General features: G+C 44.1%; 1 protein-coding gene across 1 annotated transcript in view; it reads right to left on the reverse strand.

Annotated features, from left to right (window-relative positions):
• Positions 1 to 5,369, reverse strand: part of LOC130913246 (versican core protein-like) — a 70,051-nt gene extending 64,682 nt beyond the window's left edge. Inside the window, exon 1 of the mRNA XM_057831707.1 lies at positions 5,313 to 5,369. The gene's annotated coding sequence lies outside the window, so the exon portion shown is untranslated. The remainder of the gene's footprint in view (positions 1 to 5,312) is intronic.
• Between the last annotated feature and the right edge of the window lie 13,090 nt (positions 5,370 to 18,459).

An 18,459-nucleotide genomic window follows, 5' to 3' on the forward strand; every position in this document is an offset into this window, starting at 1 on the left:
AGAATACAATAAGTGAAAATATAGCACACAGAGAAGAACAAGAAAATGAATTATCATCATTTTGAACATGCTTTTTACTCAAGCTTCACTCAAACCTCTTATCTCCCACACTCTTATGTTGTCTTCCATTATTAACATGACAAGACAGTTCCTCGACCAATGAAATGAGTGGGATTTTGTATTGTCATTGTTCCGTCAGCTCACTGGTCAAAAAGCAGGAGGAGGGCGGAATGCATTTGCCCACATACTGTATTCTTGTAAAACACAATAACAGTAGTCATTTGTTCTACAAATAAGACACTATTTTTGAGTTTCATGATAATACAGGACGAAACGCGTCCTTTGAAAGCTCAATACAGGACGCGATTCCATTTTTCACATACTTGGAGATTGAGGGGAGGCAGGTAGAACAAGGCCCCCTCGGTGGCAGAAAAATGTCATTGCATGTAACTGACTCATATTAATTTAAAATAAAGACCTAGCCAGTAGAATGTTTTCTAATTAAGTTGTAAAGCAATAAAACAAACAACAAAAATCAATGAAATGAACAAGAATCCTTTATTTATTTCATAATGGGTCTTTTTTTTTTTCCCCCCCCCAACAGATCATGTGACCAGCACCTTAGAGCTCGTCCTTTGCTTAGCCAACACTACACCTGAGGAGGCAAGATAGATGTTTGAAATTTCTTGGATTGAAAATGGATTGAACGTCCATCAACGTCAGCGGCAGCCAATGACTTAAGACAATAACAGAACCATGCCAAGAATGAGAAACTGTGTAGTCATTGCTAGCCTGTTTAGGAAGCAAATGCACGAAGTGTACATTTAAATACGTAAGTGGCATGACCACTCATGGGTGCGCAATGGAAACCGGGTGGTAGTCATGTCTCTCCTTCAAATTGAGTCACAACTCCTTGTTGTTGCCAGCAGCACAATTCTGTCAGTGCTGAAAGGTGAGAGTGGGCTTCTCCTCAGATTCAACAGATTTCCAGCTCCATTGCAAAAACATAATATAGATAAATAAAAGCTGGCAGAAGCTGTCATTTCAAGTCAACATTTTCACTTGAATTGTCAAGTTTTTAAGGAAAACTTAAAATACCTTAACGGTTAAAACTCAATATTTCAAGTGAACTAGACTTCAAGCAAGTAGTTTGAACTCAACATTTAAAGTAAATTAATATAAAGTTACTCCAAGCGGGCCTTGAACCTATGCCATCACACTCTTTTAAAGGTATCAAGCGCAAGGGTAAGCTAAACTTATCATTTCAAGTTCAGTTTATGCAGAAATTGTGTATTGTGTAATAGTACAGCCCGCAATTGAACTCATTTAATCAAGTTCAGAATATTAACCAGATAAAATTAGTTAGAAATACTCAAAATATCAAGTTAAGAACTCAAGAATTTGAGTTACCGTATTTTCCCACTTTTTTTCATCGTTTGGCTGGGCTTGTAACTTATACTGCAACTTATATGTTGATACTTATACTTGAGGCGTGCCCTACAATACGAATTGGTGCAGTTGTTCAAAAGTGGCACTGAAGATGAAGACTTGAATGAATTTGGTGGTGATTTAGAGTGAGATCAAGAGTTTGTTTTATATTTTGTTATCTGAATAACGTTAATATGTTAACAGATACATACAACATATACAGTGGGGCAAATAAGTATTTAGTCAACCACCAATTGTGCAAGTTCTCCTACTTGAAAAGATTAGAGAGGCCTGTAATTGTCAACATGGGTAAACCTCAACCATGAAAGACAGAATGTGGACAAAAAAAAACCAAACTGAAAATCACATTGTTTGATTTTTAAAGCATTTATTTCCAAATTAGAGTGGAAAATAAGTATTTGGTCACCTACTAACAAGCAAGATTTCTGGCTGTCAAAGAGGTCTAACTTCTAACGAGGCTCCACATGTACCTGTATTAATGGCACCTGTTTTAACTCATTGTGGACAGGTGTCTTTTATACCGATAATCTCAGTCAGTCACACTCCAAACTCCACTATGGCAAGACCAAAGAGCTGTCGAAGGACACCAGAGACAAAATTGTAGACCTGCACCAGGTTGGGAAGACTGAAGCTGCAATAGGTAAAATGCTTGGTGTAAAGAAATCAACTGTGGGAGCAATTATTAGAAAATGGAAGACATACAAGACCACTAATAATCTCCCTATATCTGGGGCTCCATGCAAGATCTCACCCCGTGGCGTCAAAATGATAACAAGAACGGTGAGCAAAAATCCCAGAACCACACGGGGGGACCTAATGAATGACCTACAGAGAACTGGGACCACAGTAACAAAGGCTACTATCAATAACACAATGCGCCGCCAGGGACTCAAATCCTGCACTGCCAGACGTGTCCCCCTGCTTAACCCAGTACACGTCCAGGCCCGTCTGCGGTTTGCTAGAGAGCATTTGGATGATCCAGAAGAGGACTGGGAGAATATGTTACGGTCAGATGAAACCAAAATAGAACTTTTTGGTAGAAACACAGGTTCTCGTGTTTGGAGGACAACGAATATTGAAATGCATCCGAAGAACACCATACCCACTGTGAAGCATGGGGTTGGAAACATCGTGCTTTGGGGCTGTTTTTCTGCAAAGGGACCAGGACGACTGATCTTTGTCAAGGAAAGAATGAATGGGGCCATGTATTGAGAGATTTTGAGTGAAAATCTCTTTCCATCAGCAAGGGCATTGAAGATGAGACGTGGCTGGGTCTTTCAGCATGACAATGATCCCAAACACACAGCCAGGGCAACAAAGGAGTGGCTTCGCAAGAAGAATTTCAAGGTCCTAGAGTGGCCATAGCCAGTTTTCATATCTCAACCCCATAGAAAATCTGTGAAGGGAGTTGAAAGTCCGTGTTGCCCAATGACAGCCCCAAATCGTCACTGCTCTAGAGTAGATCTGCATGGAGGAATGGGCCAAAATACCAGCAACAGTGTGTGAAAAGCTTGTAAAGAGATACAGAAAACGTTTGGCCTCCGTTATTGTCAACAAAGGGTACATAACAAAGTATTGAGATGAACTTTTGGTATTGACCAAATACTTGTTTTCCACCATGATTTGCAAATAAATTCTTTAAAAATCAAAGAATGTGATTTTCAGTTTTTTTTTCCCCCACATTCTGTCTTTCATGGTTGAGGTTTACACATGTTGACAATTACAGGCCTCTCTAATATTTTCAAGTGGGAGAACTTGCGTAATTAGTGGTTGACTAAATACTTATTTGCCCCACTGTATACATATAACATATACAGTATATACATATACAGTAACATTTATATAAAATATAACATATATATATATACAACACACTTTGTTTGGATGTTTTCCAGATAAGCCCCGCCAAATACTTAACCCCCGCCACCTAAAAAAGATTATAAAACAAGGATATGAAACTTTCACTTTTAGTTTTTATTGAACAGGGTGAAATTGGGACATATCATTAATAATTTGCGTTAAAAATGTCAGTATTTCCGTACCTTTACCTCCAAACGAACTCACACAAGTAGCTGTCCGCAAAAGATTGGTGTGTGTCGCATTAGGGTAGGGCGGGGCTTAGTGCGTGCATTAAATTGGAGCTGGCACAGGTGGCAGGGCTTAACTTTTTGCGTGTACACTTTTTGCATTAGTCGCAGGACTTATCTGGAAAAGACCCCTTTGTTCTCTGTTTTGTTACAGCTATATTGTATGTCTGTGCTTGGTCTTTGAATAAATAAGTTACAGTGTACTCACTTTTGTTGCCAGGGGTTTAGATATTAGTGGCTATATTTTGAGTTATTTTGAGGGGAAAATAAATTAACTTTATTATATAAGCTGCACACAGACAACTTTTCATTGTGACAAAGTTTCATTTTGTTAGTGTTGTCCCATGAAAAGATATACTTAAATATCTGCAGAAATGCGAGGGGTGTGCTCACTTTTCTGATACACTGTACTTCCCCAAAATTCGATTTATACTCCAGTGCCACTTGTACATGTTTTTTCCCTCTTTTAGTGTTTTTTTTTTTTCTTTAAACCTGTCCTGTTCCGCTGTTTGACACGTAGAATGGAAGTCTTGAGTGTCCGGTTAGTCTGAACAGTTTTAATGTTTCACATTGGAGTATGACATACACCCATTGTGATTATTCAACATACCGCGTTTATTATGACAAAGCAGCGAACAGGAAGGGGTTATGGGGGAACAGAAGAAAAGAAGGAGAGAGAGAAGAAACAAAAACAACTACAAGAAATAAATTGAATGCCTACACTAACTATGACTATGTTGGTGCTATCGTCAGCTAGATGTATTTCCGGTTGACGCCATGTGGGGGGCCTATTAACCAGGGAAATGTAGTGGGGGAAGGGGGGTCTAGAAGATAAGTGATTGTGAAGGTTGGAGTGTACACCAATCAGCCCTGTGCTCTACAACCCAGTAATCGTGTGAATCCCTTGTGAGTGTGAGCCCATTGGCAACTCACCCTACAACGCCCCATTGCTAATTTACTGGTGCGACTTATAGTCCGAAAAATATGGTGTGCATACTTCAAATATTAACCTGCCATTAACTAAAATGAATGTCCAATTCATTTGAAATGGGAGTTTCAGTGCTAATGTGTCTAAAGTGTTAAGTTAGCATGACGAAGAGGAAGTTTTATTTCTTTTATTTATTTTTTTTTACACTGTAGCCTATCTGTACTTTACTTTTCATTGGACATTTTAGTTTGTACATTACCTCCCTAAATTTTGAAAACAAATATCTGGTCATTTTATTTTGTTAATGAAGGTAAAAAAGTAATAATAAAAAAAACTTGGCAGAAAGGTAATATTTCATGATTTATTAAACGCAGTCAAACTACATTGAGGGATGTAAAACAGAGGAAAAAGTGTGGTAAAACTGTTATAATACTGAACTGCCTTTATTTTGAAGGCCTGACTTTTAATGTGTGTTTAAATGTGTTTTATATTATGGGTATGACAAAATATTTTTTTCTGCTTTAATACTTCTTTCTTTTCTATATTTAAAACTGTCGTGAACTAATATTTTGTGGTGTCTAAAATTATGAAACATCATAATTTTGCTACGTTTCTATCTGAATGATTCTGATAGGCTAATAGAAGTTGACAAACTGTGTATTTTTTGTTGACATTGCTTTGAGACGTTGACACAGTGGTGAGACTGACCTGGATTCTACATGGAATTTACCGCTTGACCCGAACGTTAATTAACAAGGACTTAGCTGGGAGGTTACGGGAATCATTTATTCAGTTTACAGCTTTAACTTTTAAAATGAGTCATCGCCCTGATGTTGCAAGTAACTTACTGCTGTGTAAATGGTCTTCAATGCATGCGTAAACCAGGATCTCCTGTTGTGTGTCAGTCTCCATAAATCATGGCGTAAAGAGCCAATCAAAGCGTGTTTGATCCTCGGGATCTGCTGCGTGGGCCCTATGTCGACCCACATATCACATGACCTTTAAAGGTGGTCCATGCCACCTCAGACAGCATTAAAGGGGCATTAAATTTCTCTCCAGCCCTGCAGGGATTTGCCTTATTGAAATGGAGCACAATTTTTTTGGTGGTTCACTACGAGTCCGAGAGACTGGTGAACCCTGAAGTACCATAAATTACAATGATATTACGACTGTGGAAAATATTGCCCTTGAAGGAATAAACTCCCGAGTTTTACTTGGAGAAATGCATACATTCATCTTTCAACCTTAGCTATTCTTAGTACATTTTCCTTCGTAGGTCAAACAAAATACTTTCATCAGAGACAAATGAGGAAACCATCACCAAACTATACAGGGTATTTATTCCAAAAGTAGGCAGCGCTGTGGATCTTAGGTTAAATAAGCGTTAACAAATCAGTACTATTGGGATTTAATCTGAGACATCTTACCCTACTTCCCTGAGCGAAAGTTGATTTTTTATTTCTTATTTATTCATTCATTTTCCATGCCACTTTAATTTATTTGCTTTACATGTGTCTAATTTAATATAGTTGTTAATTTAGAAGACGTCTCACCGTATCCTCCTCTACCTCCACACCCACCGTCTTTTCCGACCTACAATATACAGTATATATATTTTTTAATTTCCAATTTATTTATGATGTATTTCTTTTGCTTTTTTGTAATTGTACCTGAAGTATTCATTCAGGATTTATTGTATGTTTTGGGGCTGTGGAACAAGTTATTATGTATTCTTATGGGGAAATCCATCTCGACATACAACCATTTTGACATACAAACCAGGTCCTGGAACAAATTAAATTAGTATGTCGAGGTCAGGACTGTTAACAGACTTGCAGGGGCCCGGGCACAAGAGACAATTATAGGGCCACTCCACCCCTGCCACCGGCTTGTCACGGCAACATACGCAGTACTTTAAAGCTTTGCAAGCAATGACAGTGTAAATTTTCAAATTATTTAATTTGAGATGGACAGCAATACTTATAAGACCATAATGTGATGTGACACAATATAAACAAACAATTTCCATCTATTGTCCCATGTAAAATACAATACAACTGAGAGTGCTATGTCTGCCTGCCAAGCAACAAAACAGTATAATTACACATCCTGTGCCTGCCCCCCCTCCACATCCCTGGGGTTATTAAGCCCTCAAACAGTGATGCGCCTGGATTTTTTGACAGCAAAGTAATTTATAACATCAGTGAAATCCAGTTTTTGAGCAATCTCACCCTCAGTGGAGAGGATGGTGTTACCGGCATCCCTAAGGCACCGCTGTCCCCTACAGTATGACCGGCTTTACCAATTTGGTGCAGACGAAAAGGTGGGTGAGCGTAAGGGGTGAGATAGTTGTTGAGAGTTGTTGCGCGGTAGCGCTGAGTTGAGTGACTGTCAGTCCCCCATTGTTAATAAAAGTTCCAGCAAAAAGCCATCCGATATGTCTTTGCGTTTTTATGCACATCACCATCTTCCTGAAGGAAGACCCGGACAAACTGATGAGAAACGAGCCGTCCACCCATCCACTCCACACTACGGTGAGGAGTTGAGAGCACCGCAACTTATCATAAAGTGCAGTTTGGTAACAATGGCTAGGTTGTTAAGCCTGCCCTGTGACATGGTGGAGCGTAGGTAGTTTTTTTATTATTTTCATTTTACTGAAGGCTCATGCTCCTGCAGCTATAGTCACTGGCAAGGACAAGAAAATGCGTAGCACTTGAGTGCGCCAGAGCAAGGTCAAACCATTCTCTGGGCGTTGTGAAAAAAAAAGGAAAAAATATATATTTGAAATATTTAATATGTTAAAGTTTTTAAGCATATATCGATTAGAACATAATATTTACTAATGTGAACATAAAGTAAAATAAATTCAGGGACATTCAGGGGCCCCTATGGTCCTGAGGCCCGGGACAACATACCGGGTTGCCCACCCCCCGTCGACGGGCTTTGTCAAGGTACCACTGTACTGGCAATATGATTCTTATCGTCACCACACCAAGATTTACTCTAAATATGGTAACCAATATATTGCAACCACCAGGGAAAAAAAACTAATTGTTAAACTCAAACTAACTTCACGGTGACTTCTGTAACGAACCGTAACATTGTAACCTTAAGGTATGAGTGTTTTTTTTTTGTTTCCGAGGGAGCCATCTATTGTGTGGGAAAATGAAGTTGCCTCTGGACAGATGCAAACCTTGATCCTGTGGAGCCAAGCATGGAGGCCCAGACCACTGAGGATGATCCCTCAATCTTTATTTGGAGGCCAACAGAGGTAAGCGGCATATGAACTAATTTTAATTGAATTCTCACAAAACACAATCAGGTCAATATGCGCTTTTTTGTCTTTGTCTTGATATTTGGCGGAGAAATCTGAGCTTGGGACTACAAGTAGTGTCGGCCGATGCGAGACTGATTTTGATTTATCTATTTACTTTAGAAGAAAGTGTTTCCTTTTCTCGTGGTATTTTGAGTTGAAGATGAACCTCATGTTTTGTTTGCAAAGCTCTGCTATGAGTAGGTAACATGGAACAAACTTAGTTTTAAGGTCTCAAATATTGAAATCACTGAATGAAAAGAGTGTACTAACCGAGAGGCGGGGCTAGCAGACAAGAAAGCCAGGCATTTGCTTGGGGCACGGGCAAAGAAAAGGGCCCCCGCCCCCCTGTAAAACTCAGAAAACCCAAGGCTCTGTCCAATTCTTTCAGTGACAGTGACTTAGTGAATGAATGGCGGGAGTTCAAATTGCTGAATTTGCACTATCGCAGCTTGTAATGGACCTCTTTTTTTTCTTTAAAGGATTAAAAAATAAATTTAAAAAAAAAAAAAAAAAATTTTTTTAAAGAATTTCATCTAGAAGCAGACAGAGAGGGTTGCAGTATGTAGAGGAGCGGTATGTCCATGGTATTAAACTTTCCAGAGAGGAGATCATTATTATAATCAAGGCGAAATGCTACCACTTGCAACTTAAGAACGAGACAGGCCGAATATCTATTTAGCTATAACGTTAGCTACTTATTAGCATTATGCCATGTGTTCTTTCAGATTTTTCTCTCGAAGCTTTTGTGGTGATGCATGAGCAGTCTTTTACATTCAGTCAGATTCTCTATCCAGAGGTGCTAAACAAACACTAAATAAACGCTAAATAAACTACTGCCAAAAGCGGGGAAAGACCTAACCCAACCAGCAAACTATAGACCAATATCCTTAATGAATACAGATATTAAAATTATTACAAATGCTTTAGCTACTAGATTAGAACAAATTCTTCCCACTATAACTCATGAAGACCAGACCGGCTTTATTAAAGGACGTAACTCTACAAACAATATAAGACGCTTGTTAAATCTTATTAATATTGCACAGAATTATAAACAGAAAGCAATTATCCTCTCTTTGGACGCAGAAAAAGCATTTGACAAAGTCAACTGGATTTTTCTCTTCAAAATTTTGGAAAAATTTGGCTTCGGTGAGCCATTTATCCGTTGGATAAAAACATTCTACAACGCCCCAAAAGCCACTGTCAACACAAACGGGGTCATTTCACAAAGTTTCTGTCTTCAAAGGGGAACTCGACAAGGCTGTCCACTCTCGCCCATATTATTTGCTCTATTTATCGAACCATTAGCAATTGCAAAACGACAAAATGCTAATATCAAAGGGATCTGCTCGCAAACATCAGAACACAAAATTAACTTATACGCAGACGATATACTATTATATCTAGAAAAACCAGAATCCTCCCTAAACGAGACTTTTGAACTAATAAAAACATTTTCACAAATATCAGATTATGTTATAAATTGGTCAAAATCAATTATAATGCCCTTATCAACCAACTCATGGAATCCTGCAGATCAAAATCTAAATCACAATATTCCAATACTGAATATAAAGTATCTTGGAATCAACATTTCACCAAAACTTACAGAATTAACTAAACCAAATCATACACCCCTCTTAGCAAAAATATGTGAAGATTTGACACACTGGAATAATCTACCCATCTCCCTATTGGGCCGGATAGCAACAGTCAAAATGAAAGTATTACCACAAATAAACTATTTGTTCTCAATGATCCCCTTTAAACCCACTCAAAAATGGTTTCAAGACCTAGACTCAGCCATCACAAAATTCTACTTTAAGAACAAGAAAAACAGAATTAGCCTTGCCAAATTGCAAAGAAATAAACCAGAGGGGGGTCTAGAGGCCCCTAATTTCCAACGCTATTATATAGCAAATCAAATACAATATCTTATTCGGTGGTTATATCTTAACACTGAAAAAAAGTCATGGCTCGAGTTAGAGCAAATAGACTGCAACCAAATACAATTGGCAAACCTCCCCTTTATTAGTTCTAGTATTAAGCACCATAGCTGCTTCAAAAACCCAATGATAGCATGTACCTTGAAAGCCTGGTGGAGAGGTATGGAAATTACGCAATCACAACAAGCCCCGTGTAAATTTTCACCAATCTGGCACAACCCAGACTTTGGAGTTAATAAAATTCCTATTTATTTCAGCACAGGATACGGGAATAAACCAGTTACAGCATTTGTTTAAAGATAATACATTCATGTCATATGAAAAAATACGACAAAATTTCCAGATCAAAGGGGTCAATTTCCTTCAATACAATAAAATCAGGGCAGCCATCAGAAGCAAATTCCCATCACTAACGGGTACGTTAGACCCACCACCTTTCGTAAATAAAATAATAAATATCCACCCTCAACAACAACAAAAAAATACTTTCAAAAGTCTATAAAGCCCTCTCATGTAACAACTCTACTTGCCTACAAATCGAAAAATGGAATAATGAACTTTCGGTAACATTAGATAATAACTATTGGTCCAACATCTGTAAAAATACATTTATAAAGACAAAGAATAAGAACCTTCAGCTTATACAGTTCAAAATACGGCACAGATGGCATATTACTCAATCTAAAATGTACAAAATGGGTGCTCCCAATCAGATTAAATGCACAAGCTGCAACGAAGATTCCTCAGACACATACTTTCATGCTCTTTGGCAATGTAAATCAGTGCGAGAGTTTTGGTCACAGGTAACGAAGAAACTCTCTTTCATATTGAACTGCAGGATTCCATTGTCTCCAACTCTTTCTCTGCTTGGCGATCTGAATACAGTGAATATCTCTAACCATTAAACCCGTCCACTACATACTAGCAAGTTTAACGATAGCCAAAAAAACAATATTGTTGAATTGGAAAAACAAACAAAACATTAGCATTAACCAATGGCTAAATCTAATCATTGAATATATAACATTAGAGAAAATATCTGCCAAACAGACAAATAAAATGGACAAATACGAACAACAGTGGGAAACGATCGCAAGAATGATGAACATAGAATAAGGATTCTCTCCCGCCTGCGAAGGAATGCCACAAAAATAATAAAAATGTATACATAAATTGATGTATGCGGGGTGTCCAGGGAAGTTGTATGCATCCTTTTGCAGCTGGAAACTGGACGTTTAAATCCGAACTGTTTTATACACTCCCAGCAGCATGTAATAAATAATTTTTCTTCCTTCACAGTTTAGTCGGTCAATGTGTTTAATGTACAAAGAAACCCATAGACAATTTGGTTTCCAGCTGCTGGGGAACATATGCAACTTTTTGGAACACCCTATATATTACTTATCAGACTTGGAACAATTAAGGAACTATGCTTAAATATTACACTTCACTGGTCCTTGGCACACATCTAATGGTGTTTGATAAACCTCTTCCTCTGTCAACTTTACAGGTGGGGTTTGTTGGCGCCCTGCCCTGGGCCGTCCCGTCGCCGGTCTTGGCCCCCGGGATTTTCGGCCGGGGCTTGTCTGGTTGCGTCCGGCTGTGCGGGGGTCCCGTCGGGCGCGCGCTGGTGTCGTGGGCGGGTGGGGGTGCCGTGCAGGTGCCGGTCCGGGTCCGCGGCCCTTCCCCGGCCGGCCTGGGTGGGGGCCAGGGGGTGTATGCGGCGGCCATGGTTCCCTACCGGGTCCGCCCGGCCGGAGCCGCGTCTCCCTGTACCGGGTGCCGGGGAGGGTGCCCTCTGGTGTCATACCGCACGGCCCTCCTGGCCCGGGGGTGGGTTGTGGGGGGTGCGCTTCCGTCCCCTTGGTCTGTCCCCGGCCCTGTCCGCCTCTCTGGGCCGCCTGCGGGGCCGTCGGCGGGGCCTTGGGTGGGGCTTGTTGTCTCTTGCCGGTGGGGTGGACGTCCCCTGGTCGCCGGCGTTCGGCGTGGCGCCTGCTCGGAGTGCGGGGTGGGTGCTCGGTGGGTGGGTGGGTGGGGGGGGGGGGGGGGGGGCGGTTGCGGAGGCGCCGTGGGTGGTCTGGGGTGGGGATTGATCGGGGCCCTGACGCTTCTCCCGCCCTGCGGCCGGTGGTTCTGGTGGACGGGGCCACGCCCGCGGGAGCCTGCCTCTTAACTCAAGGCACTTCTCACTTCGGCACTGTAAATATCTTTCACCCTGGCACTTACATCCTCATACATTTCTTCGGGGAGAGTTGGGACGGGGCTTTACAGTCCCGGCCCGGCTTCCCCCTGTTTTTAGTGCACCACATACCGAGGTCGTGGGATGGGCAGGACCTGTTGGGGGGGGGGGGGGGGGGGTACCTCACAGTTGCCTCCTCACGACAGGCCCCACCATCCCTGAACCTTTTTTAAACGCACCACACACATCATACTCCACAGGAGAGCTCCGACAAAGGGCGGTGGGACGGGCAGCTGGGCAGAAATTCCATGCTGCGGTCCCACTGCCCCAAGCCAAGCTCTCCTATTTTAATGCATACATTGCACTACCCTCCCCTCACAATCCCATCACGGTGCTGGGTGATGGCTGCCAGCCAGGAACCTGGCAGCCACAGTAATAGGGTGGTAGGTGGGTCCCACACTTTTTCCTTATGGCGTGGCTCCTGGGGTGTGGCCTCCCCTCTGCCTGGGCTGCCGGCCGTGGGAGTGGGTGGGGGGGTCGGGGCTCTGACCTTGCATCGCCCTGTGACAGTTCCTCGGTGTTCTCCTGCCTCCGCCTTCCTCTCTTCTCTGACTGGACATCCGCCCTGCGCTCCGTCGCGGGTCGCTGGCTGGGCGCCGGTGTATCAGCGGGGTGTTGCCTGCACCGGCGGGGGGCCCTGCCCTACCTTGGGCTTGGTGGGCCGCTGGGGGTCCCGTGGCGTGCCGTGCCGGTTGGGGGGCTGCGGCTGTGGCTCGTGGCCCGGGTGGGCGGGCGTGGGTGGGGGTAGACGTGGGGTTGGTGGTGCGTCCCCTCCTGCCATCCCTGAAGGCCGGTTGATGGGTGCTCGGGTGGCCCGGGGGACCACCCTGGATCCCGGGGGAGGGGGGGGGGGGGGGACACGATGGCTCCTTTGCTGGGCTACGGGAGGGATGGTCTGCGCTTGACCCCCCCACCCCCCCGCCCACCCTCCCTGCTTTTCTCTGTCCCCCATAATCCCTTCCTGTTCACTGCTTTGTCATAATGAAAAGGTATTTTGAATGATTACAATGGGAGTATATCAGACTCTCAATGTGAAGCATTTAAACTGTTCAGACAACCCGGGCACTTAGACTTCCATTCTCTGTGTCAAACAGCTGAATAGGACAGGTTAAAAAAAAAACAAAAAAAAAACAACTTACATCACAAACATACGTACATGTGCAACATGAATACGGCATAAATAAATGCTTAAGACGAACGGTGAGAGAGCAACATGCATTCAAGTTTACCGCAACCACGTCCAAGGTGTGTGGGAGGAAAACTTTCATTCGTGTGCGTCTGTGACCAAATGTAAGTACGTATTCCATTTTTTATAGAAAGTTTGTGGTGTTTACTTTAGGATTTCAGTGCTGAGGTCTTGACAACCTACAGTAAATTAGTTATATTTTATTCTATTTGTGTAGTGACAGGCTAGTAAACAAGTAGGCAGTCAAATGTTAGCAAACTAACGTGAATAGTTAAGTCTATGTTTCCATCTTTCTGTGCTATTAAATATTATTAGTTTTTTTGTTTGTTTGTTTGTTTTTAATCATTAACTTAGCTTTGAGCAAGTATAAGGCTAGGTTCATACTGCAGGTCTTAATGCACAAATCCGATTTTTTCGTGTTTTTCCAACTCGAGTGAGGCATTAACTTGACGGTCTAAACGGGACAAGTCGCATAGAAGTGGACCATTTCAAATCCGATTGGGTCACTTTGGTATGTGGTTTAAATCCGAACTGGGCCATATTTTTCCAGAAAGTCACGCGCGGTCTTAAACTGTCAAGTAAGTCAGAACAGTCATAAAAAAAATAAATAAAGAATGATCGGTTTTCTCTCTGCTCTATATGAGCAATACAGTATTTCAAGATGCGCTCACACGGCCAAGAGTCGGGGCAAATTGCCTGTACAGTGGGGAGAACAAGTATTTGATACACTGCCGATTTTGCTGGTTTTCCCACTTGCAAGCCATGCAGAGGTCTGTAATTTGTATCATAAGTTCTCTTCAACTGTGAGGGACGGAATCTAATACAAAAATCCAGAAAATCTCATTGTATAATTTTTAAATAATACATTTGTATTTAACTGCATGAAATAAGTATTTGATACATTACCAACTAGTAAATATTTCGGCTCTCAGTTCTTTTTTAAGAACCCCTCCTGTTCTCCACTCATTACCGGAAGTAACTGCACCTGTTTGAACTTGTTACCTGCATAAAAGACACCTGTTCACATGCTCAAACAAACAAACTCCAACCTCTCCACAATGGCCAAGACCAAAGAGCTGTGTAAGGACATCAGGGATAAAATAATAGACCTGCACAAGGCTGGGATGGGCTACAGGAAAATAAGCAAGCGGCTTGGTGAGAAGGTAACAACTGTTGGAGCGATTGTTAGAAAATGGAAGAAGTTCAAGTTGACGGTCAATCTGCCTCGTTCTGGGGCTCCATGCAAGATCTCACCTTGTGGGGCATCACTGATCATGAGGAAGGTGAGGGATCAGCCCAGAACTACACGGCAGGACCTGGTCAATGACCTGAAGAGAGCTGGAACCACAGTCTCGAAGAAAACCATCGGAAACACATTACGCCGTCATGGATTAAAATCCTACAGCGCACGCAAGGTCCCGCTGCTGAAGCCAGTGCATGTCCAGACACGTCTGAAGTTTGCCACTGACCATCTGGATGATCCACAGGAGCAATGGGAGAAGGCCATGTGGTCGGATGAGACCAAAATTGAACTTTTTGGTCTAAACTCGGCTCGTCGTGTTTGGAGGAAAAAGGATGAGTACAACGCCAAGAACACCATCCCAACCGTGAAACATGGAGGAGGAAACATCATTTTTTGGGGCTGCTTCTCTGCCAAGGGTACAGGACGACTGCACCGTATTGAGGGGAGGATGGATGGGGCTATATATCGCCAGATCTTGGCTGACAACCTCCTTCCTTCAGTGAGAGCCCTGAAGATGGGTCGTGGCTGTGTCTTCCAGCATGACAACGACCCAATGCACACAGCCAAGGCAACTACAGAGTGGCTCCGTAAGAAGCATCTTAAGGTCCTGGAGTGGCCTAGCCAGTCACCAGATCTGAACCCGATAGAAAATCTATGGAGGGAGCTGAAAGTCCGTGCTGCCCGGCAGCAGCCCCGAAACCTGAAGGCTCTGGAGAAGATCTGCATGGAGGAGTGGGCCAAAATCCCTGCTGCAGTGTGTGCAAACCTTGTCAAGGACTACAGGAAACTGTTAGAGCCCCACAGCAGGCCTGTATACTTTTTCCTTTTTTTCCCCCTCAGTCATCAGCACTCATTCCACACACCTGTCCTGCACACCTGGTCATTACCACAGCCTCCCTACATAAGCACACACAGCCCTCTGCTCCATTGCGAGTTTGTTAGCCTTCACTGCAACTTACGAGCGTTTCTAGTTACCTTGTCTTGCCGGATTTTTGATACACTTTTTGACCTTGTGGATTTTTGCCTCTAGCCTGCTCCTCGTCTGTGCCTCTGCCTTTGATACACTTTTTGACCTTGTGGATTTTTGCCTCTAGCCTGCTCCTCGTCTGTACCTCTGCCTTTTCTCTGCGACCTGAACCCTGCTACAGGACCGGATCTAGACGCATCCTGCCTGGGCCTTCGCCTTGCTCGTCCCCCCCTGCTCGAACAGCCTTCAAGGGCCAAGACTTCTTCGTCTCAGAACCATTGTTAATAAATCTTCTTTGAGCACTGCATTATTGGGTCCGTTTGTTCTCTGAGCCGTGTTAGAACAAACTCGCCATAACATGGACCCAGCAGGCTCTTCCCTGTATGAACAGGCCGTCAACAACCAAGGCCAGCGTTTAAACAAGCATGAGCAGCTCCTGTCTCTTCTGGCCCAGAGCGTGTCTCAGCTTTCCCACATGGCTGCTTCATTCCACAACCGACCCGCTGCCGAAGAGGAAACACCGGTGTGGCCAGAGCCCAACATCCCACCACCTACGAAATACTCAGGTGACCCGGCAACATGCAGAATGTTTTTTAACCAGTTGAAGCTAATTTTTGTGTCTCAGCCCCGTCGCTTTTCCCGGGAAACGGCCAAGATTGCCTTCCTAGCCAATCTCCTGGAGGGGGCACCATTGGGCTATTTCAATGCCCTAATGGAACAGAATTCCCCGCTGCTGGCCTCATATGAACATGTGGCAGCCGAGCTGAAAAAGATCTATGACCACCCTCTCCGCGAACAGGAAGCTGGCGCTCTCCTCCTTCAGATGAGGCAAGGCGGAGAACCCATCAGGGAGTATGTCAGCCGGTTTCGCTCCCTGGCGGTGGAATGCGGCTGGGACAACAAAGCCCTAATTTCGTCATTCAAGACTGGGCTTAACCCAGAGATCGGCAGGGAGATAGCGCTCAGGTGCCGTTTTTCGACGCTGGACGAGGTCATTGGCACCGCCATAGAAGTGTCGGACCAATATACCCAGTGGATGCCCCATCCCGTCAGTCCATCTGTTGGACCCACAGCTAACCGAGGTATCGCGGAGGCCGCATCCCCCACCCAGGGAGAACCAATGCAGATTGGCAGAGCTAGGCTGTCCGCTGCAGAGCGCAGTCGTCGTCTTTCGGCTAGGCTCTGCCTTTACTGTGGGGAACCTGGGCACTTTGCTGTCAAATGCCCCAACAAGAGGCAAGATTATGCACATAAAGTGTCCATCAGTCGCACTGTTTCTTTAGGCATAACCTCTCGGGTCCAACCCACTGTGGTCTTAAGCTCACCTGTCTTCTCTCTCCGGCAGAAAGCCCTGATCGACTCAGGGTCAGACACCAATCTGTTACACATGGACCTGGCCAATCGACTTGGATTGCAGCTCATCAGGATGTCTTCACCTCTAGAAGCCGTGGCTCTGGATGGAAGCCCATTATGGCGGGTAACGCACCGCACACCCATTATTCAGATGGCATTCCCTAGTCATGTCGAGAATATCAGTTTTCATGTCTGCACTTCACCCCACGAACCACTTGTTCTCGGCTTGCCATGGCTGAAGAAACACAACCCCCACATTGACTGGGACACCGGGACGGTGATCTCCTGGAGTCCATCATGTGACAGAACTTGCATAACACATGGCTTGGCAAAGACCCAGATTGCTTCTACCACACTTATCGCGCAAAAAGACGAACAAGCAGAGTTCCCGGCCCTCGATAAGGTTCCCACCTGCTACCATGACCTCAAACAGGTGTTCAACAAATCCAAAGCCACTAGCCTCCCTCCTCACCGCCCACACGATTGTGCCATAAACCTACACCCGGGCTCAATACCACCCAGGGGTCGCCTGTACTCTTTATCAGGCCCGGAAACCCAGGCAATGACAAAGTATGTAAATGAGTCATTGGCATCAGGGCTCATCAGGAGATCCTCCTCTCCTGCAGGCGCAGGATTCTTCTTTGTCGAGAAGAAGGACAAGTCCCTCCGTCCATGCATTGATTATAGAGGGCTTAACGACATAACTGTCCGGGATCGGTACCCGCTACCATTAATGTCCTCTGCTTTTGAAATGCTTCAGGGTGCGCGGGTCTTCACAAAGCTTGACTTGCGCAACGCGTACCACCTTATCCGCATAAGGGAGGGAGATGAGTGGAAAACCGCATTTAACACTCCCATAGGCCATTTCGAATATTTGGTCATGCCTTTCGGACTGACTAATGCCCCAGCTGTCTTCCAAGCATTAGTCAACGACGTTTTGAGGGAGTTTCTGAACGTGTTTGTTTTCGTCTATTTGGATGACATTCTGATTTATTCCTCTGACCTGGAGACCCACATCATTCATGTCCGCTCAGTCCTGGAAAAGCTGCTACAAAACGACCTGTTCGTCAAAGCAGAGAAATGTGTTTTTCACCAGCCATCTGTTCAGTTCCTAGGTTTTGTCATCGCTGAAGGGGAAATACGCATGGACCCAGAAAAGGTTCGAGCCGTCCATGAATGGCCCAGGCCCAGTTCACGTAAAGAGGTACAGCGTTTTTTGGGATTCGCAAATTTCTACCGAAAATTCATAAGAGGATTCAGTTCGGTGGCGTCACCGCTACACTCCTTGACGTCACTCAAGTGTCGCTTTCAGTGGGACCCCAAGGCTGAGGCGGCCTTCAGCAGGCTCAAACACCTTTTCACCTCCGCTCCAATCCTCAGATTCCCTGATCCGACTATCCAGTTTATAGTCGAGGTCGATGCTTCAGACTCGGGAGTCGGCGCAGTCTTATCCCAACGCTCACCCCTCACCGGTAAGATGCACCCATGTGCGTTCCTATCAAAGAAACTCACAGCCGCAGAAAGAAACTACGACGTTGGAAACCGTGAACTTTTGGCAATTAAGGTGGCCCTTGAAGAATGGAGACACTGGCTAGAGGGGGCTGAACAGCCGTTTATGGTGTGGACCGACCACCGGAATTTGGAGCACCTCAGAACCGCTAAGAGGCTCAACGCCCGACAAGCCAGGTGGTCCTTGTTTTTCACCCGCTTTGATTTCGTTGTGTCTTACAGACCCGGTGCCAAGA

Source organism: Corythoichthys intestinalis, chromosome 3 (genome assembly GCF_030265065.1).
Source record: "Corythoichthys intestinalis isolate RoL2023-P3 chromosome 3, ASM3026506v1, whole genome shotgun sequence".
Lineage (NCBI taxonomy): Eukaryota > Metazoa > Chordata > Actinopteri > Syngnathiformes > Syngnathidae > Corythoichthys > Corythoichthys intestinalis.